The following is a 5,848-nucleotide window of genomic DNA, read 5'->3' as shown; positions in this document are numbered from 1 at the left end:
CCTCTGAATCATTCAGATGTTCATTGGCAAACTTCAGACGGGCCTGTATATGTGCTTTCTTGAGCAGGGGGACCTTGCGGGCGCTGCAGGATTTCAGTTCTTCACGGCGTAGTGTGTTACCAATTGTTTTCTTGGTGACTATGGTCCCAGCTGCCTTGAGATCATTGACAAGATCCTCCCGTGTAGTTCTGGGCTGATTCCTCACCGTTCTCATGATCATTGCAACTCCACGAAGTGAGATCTTGCATGGAGCCCCAGGCCGAGGGAGATTGACAGTTCTTTTGTGTTTCTTCCATTTGCGAATAATCGCACCAACTGTTGTCACCTTCTCACCAAGCTGCTTGCCGATGGTCTTGTAGCCCATTCCAGCCTTGTGTAGGTCTACAATCTTGTCCCTGACATCCTTGGAGAGCTCTTTGGTCTTGGCCATGGTGGAGAGTTTGGAATCTGATTGATTGATTGCTTCTGTGGACAGGTGTCTTTTATACAGGTAACAAGCTGAGATTAGGAGCACTCCCTTTAAGAGTGTGCTCCTAATCTCAGCTCGTTACCTGTATAAAAGACACCTGGGAGCCAGAAATCTTTCTGATTGAGAGGGGGTCAAATACTTATTTCCCTCATTAAAATGCAAATCAATTTATAACATTTTTGACATGCGTTTTCTGCATTTTTTTGTTGTTATTCTGTCTCTCACTGTTCAAATAAACCTACCATTAAAATTATAGACTGATCATTTCTTTGTCAGTGGGCAAACGTACAAAATCAGCAGGGGATCAAATACTTTTTTCCCTCACTGTATGTGGGAACTCCTTCAAGACTGTTGGAAAAGCATTATATGTGAAGCTGGTTGAGAGAATGCCAAGAGTGTGCAAAGCTGTCATTAAGGCAAAGGGTGGCTACTTTGAAGAGTCTCAAATATAAAATATATTTTGATTTGTTTAACACTTGGTTACTACATGATTCCATGTGTTATTTCATAGTTTTGATGTCTTCACTATTATTCTACAATGTAGAAAATAGTAAAAATAAAGAAAAACCCTGGAATGAGCAGGTGTGTCCAAACTTGACTGGTACTGTGTGTTAATCAACAATACATATATCTGGAGAAAAGTTATTGTAAAATGAAAACAACATACTGTGTGTAAAAAAGGCGGAGCATGTAGCTAGCTACATCTTGAGTGTAATTATTACATTTTGTAGCCTACAGCAAAACAGCAATACAGTAGAAACATACATAGACAATACATTTAAGTCCTTGAGGTTTGTAAGCATATTAAATAAGAGACTAAACTATAATATAGAAACTGTTCCAGGTCTAAGAGCACACATGGTAATCTTTAAAGATGTAATTCATGAGCTACCACTTACAAAAGTAATCACAAGGTGATTTTTTAGAAAGTGCATGACGGCGGTGTTTATTTATGAGCTTTTCACACATTTTCATGTAATCTTAATAAACCAGAACTTCTCAGATGAATGGAACGTGTAGTCTTGCCCATCTCTCCTTCTGAAGAGCTACCCTCCTGCAAGCTTTCTCCCCAACCCTTAACTAGCAAACCTGATTCTACTGCTCAGTAGAACCTTGATTAGCTGAATGAGGTGTGTAACGATGGGGGGGTTGGATCAAAAGCATACCTACCCAGTAGCTCTCCAGCAGGAGGGTTGGCCACACAGAAAACAAACTCCACCTTCTCGGCTGACTTTTGTGATATACAACATTGGTCCTGTTTACGCCACCGCTGGGATGAAGTACTCGAGGGACACGTCTTCGTGCAGTAGAATCAAATGAATGATCCTTTGGTGGACAATGTCTGGTGGGGATAATAAAATGCTCATCAGTGATCTACAATCATGGAGTTTACATTGGATCTTTCTTATGACACTAGTCCAACCATTCAATGTCACACAACTCAATTCATGTCCACATCACAGCTCATAATATAGTGATGCATCTGATAAAGCATCACAGAAGATGAGGTCACCATAACTCACTGGTACAGTAAAGGCTCTCTGTCTGTCATCAGATGGTATAATCCAGTCTTCACCAACCCTGGTACTAGAGAGATACATGGCATGCAGGCCTTTTGCGGCAAATCAGTTATTTTAGGGCTGGGCTGGAACAAAAGCCTGCAACACCTTGTGTGTCTCTGGGACCAGGGTTGGCGACGTTGAAATTAGAGGAGCTGATTGATTGGTCAACATTGTTAATAGTAGTAGGAAGTCTATGAGAGTTGACTCACTGCACATGGCCTTGCTGGGGTTGACCTGCTGGCCCATGAGGAACTGCTGCAGCTTGCAGATGTCCACGCAGGTGTGGGCCATGACCTCAGGGCCCCTGGGAACCATCGTCACCTGAGGGGGGCCAAGAGAGATGAGACTGAAATGAGTAAAAGCCCTGAGACAGGTTCCAGTTTGTTGCCATGGCTAACATGCGCTTTTTCAAAAAGGTTTTGCTACGGTGTGCCTTAACGAACACAACCCAAGTGAAGGGGATGCACCTACCCCAGGGAGGGTTTCTGAGGTCTTTGAAGTGGTGGATGCAGGCTCTGTCGTAGCCGGCCACAACCGGGAGACCAATGGGGCGGCGCACAATTGGCCCAGCGTCGTCTAGGGGAGGGAATGGCCGGCAGGGAGGTAGCTCAGTTGGTAGAGCATGGCGTTTGCAACGCCAGGGTTGTGGGTTCGATTCCCACGGGGGGCCAGTATGAATTTTTTTTATGTATTCACTAACTGTAAGTCGCTCTGGATAAGAGCGTCTGCTAAATGACGTAAATGTGACAGACACCAAGTCAGTTTCAATCTTCAGGTTCATCTCTCCATTCAGGTTGGCCTCCATCACCTAGGACATACATTTACGTCATTTAGTTGACGCTCTTATCCAGAGCGACTTACAGTTAGTGGAGGACAAGTGACTTTGTACAGACAGCTGATAACCCAATCTACAAATAGCTCTATTGTACGTTACTATGAAGGGGTTAAAGAGATTGTGACATACCTGTGATTTCCAAACACTTTAACTTTATTTCGTATGATTAAACCTACACTGAAGATATTATAATAATGCAAGTTCTAAGTACATTGACGGCACGTGTACAATTATCTGAGCTCATGGTAAACGGTCTCTTACCAGAAAGTTAAAAGATATTCTTCATTCGATCCACAACATTTTTCATAGTCTTCAGTGGAGGCAAATATATGCTCAATAATTAGTATATAAGTAGGTACCATTACAACAACAAAAAATAACAGTACGCCGGATGTGTTAAACTAGCATTACTTCGGAGAACTTGTGCTTTAAAGTTGACTACGGCAGAAAGAAACTGGTATCCAGGCTAGAGTGGCACTGGTACTCACGTCAAGGTCTGGCATGCTGGGTTCTTTGAAGTCGTGTCAAAGCCTTCTGGGTATCACGTCCACCGGGATGTCATGTGTGACATCTCGACTGACGCTGGAAAGTGTCAGCTAATGGGGGAGAATAAGAGGGCAGGGGAAAGTTGAGAAGAGAAATATAACATTGTTAAACTTCTTCGTCTTAAAGGACAACTGTTTGGCCTTGCTGACGTATTCAGACTTCTAGCCAGCCAGCCAGCCAGCCAGACAGCCAGCCAGCCAGAGGAGAACAAGTTGCGTCTATGAATTTTGGTTCCTGAAGGTTATTTCCTACCTGGAGTTTTATCTTTGCCACTAATGTCATGGCTTGCTTTTTGGGGGGTTTAGACATAGTTTCATTTTCTTTGTGTTAAATGTAGGCCTTTTTGTTAGAAAAGTGCTATATACTGACTGCTATATTTGCCTGACAACATGTCAAAGTAGTCACTTTTGAACATGTATAATATAGTCAACAGAATTCCACATCAAATCAACACAGCCCAGTGAGTGTTGACAGTTTCCCTTTGAAGCAGATACATTGGATGTAATTGCTGTAGCCCTTACCAGTTCTGCAGTGAGAGTGAGACAAACACAGTGCTTCTTGGTCAGCTTGATTTTCGTACACTTGGCATTCTGAGAGGTTATCAAAGCCCTGGACAGGTTCTCGGGAGTCACCTCTAGGCAGATCTCATTAGCATCGGGCGCCACACCTTCCGGCTGATACTGAAATAAGTTGGCCTGATCAAATACAATACAAATAGAGAATGTCTTTGTTGGATAAGTACAGAGCAGAAACTTCAACCACTTACCAAAAGAAAGTGAACAATGGAAACGCTTGATTGAACCTTTTCATTTAGTTGGGTTATTTGTGACAGACAGGCTTTGGTTCCCCTAACAACTGAGAGTATCGCTAAATACTGCACAATTTAAACACTTTGCTCTCCATATCCCCCTTCCCCAACACACGTGTAAATATTGTACTGTACATTTGTTGAGTGCCTTCCTGTATTTATACTTATGCTACATTTGTATTAAATTATATTCCATTGAGCTATATTTTTGTATGTCTTATTGTTGTTGCATTATCGAGAGGGAACCTGCAATTAAGCATTTAATTGTACTGTGTATCCTGTGCATATGACAAAATAATTATGTTAGATATCTGAGTGCAAATCATTGGTAAAAACATCGTGTCTTGTATGGGCATGTACCTGAGAACTCACACCACATGCCGACTCCTCCACTGGCCACCTTACCAGACAATGCAAAATATAGGTTGTCTGGAGTCGCAGGATGCAAGTCTTCATTAGTTTAGAGATGGTATTCGCCACACCTGATGCAGAGAAATTAAAGGTAGAATGCTAGCAAGTGTTGCATGTTCCACTCGCAAGAGAAAATTAATGATATCCACAGGAAAGTATTGTTTCCCGACTTTTTATAGAGCCTGTATGTATATGGTTAGGTTCTGAGGTAAAATTAGTTTTATATAGAATATTCGTTTTTTCTCTCATCAATAGCAACAAAAATATGTATATTCTTAATCAGGTGAGGATGGAGAACAATCCACGCTAAATTTAAAAACAAATTGAAGATTGAAAAAAATTCACCCAAAAAAAGGTGTAGGTTGTTCTCCATCCTCCCCTGATTCAGAATATATATATATTTTTTGTTTTACTATTGATGAGAGAAAACCGAATATCTAATATAAAACCAACTTTACCTCGGTGCCGAACCGAACCATATTTATGGGGGTGGATTATCCGTTTAACTACCTAGCTACTCAGGTAGCTGGCTATACAAAAACAACAACACACAAGAGCAACATTACAAATTACTTACGTGTGAAATGATTAAGGCAACCAACATCAATCATTTTTGCTCGGAACTTCATATTCAATATTATTCTAACTGACATAACTATTTTGTTGCGACGTTCAATTTGGCCCGCCAAGCCGATGGTTCGTCTCCGTTATACTTCCCCTGAGAAACAAGTATTTTGCCCTTTTAGTTCAGCTATGAATTTGCTGCACTGACATTCTCAGTAAATCCTCAAGATGGCGCTCGGGTTGCTTTTCTTCCTGAAATGAAGCCATGAGTCAAATAAAGCATCTGCATCGGCATGAAAAGGAATATCTAAACTTTATACAATTTGATACTTTTTTTGATATTCCCAATATGGATTTTATTTTGCACGTATTTCTTTGAATTGCAGCATTTGACAGGTTAAAATGTTTGGATAATAATGTAGAAAATGGCCTAGATTAAACAAAATGTTGGTAATCACAAACAGCATCATCAACTTGTTATGTTTGTATCAGTCATACTTGTGGCTTGCAAACAAATAGGTTCTGTTGGTAATTTTATTTTCCACTAGGCTACTTTTCCTCTGTCATGTTTTAGGTAGGTGGTAACACTTTATAATAACTTTCATGAAAAATCTAGGCCTATTTATAGCCTAGAGTAGATCTACATAATAGGC

At 41.0% G+C, this 5,848-nt stretch overlaps 1 pseudogene across 1 annotated transcript; it reads right to left on the bottom strand.

The window, feature by feature from the left end:
• Positions 1–1,728: 1,728 nt before the first annotated feature.
• Positions 1,729–5,260, bottom strand: LOC311108890 (checkpoint protein HUS1-like; annotated as a pseudogene). The gene is made up of 9 exons: positions 5,209–5,260; positions 4,581–4,702; positions 3,934–4,107; positions 3,355–3,462; positions 3,128–3,203; positions 2,784–2,839; positions 2,503–2,546; positions 2,241–2,352; positions 1,729–1,811 (listed from the first exon to the last, which is right to left on the bottom strand). The product of its transcript is annotated as a checkpoint protein HUS1-like (transcript).
• Between the last annotated feature and the right edge of the window lie 588 nt (positions 5,261–5,848).

Source organism: Coregonus lavaretus (genome assembly GCF_964263955.1).
Source record: "Coregonus lavaretus genome assembly, chromosome: 34".
NCBI classification, from domain to species: Eukaryota; Metazoa; Chordata; class Actinopteri; order Salmoniformes; family Salmonidae; genus Coregonus; species Coregonus lavaretus.
This window is presented reverse-complemented; position numbering and strand designations above follow the sequence as displayed.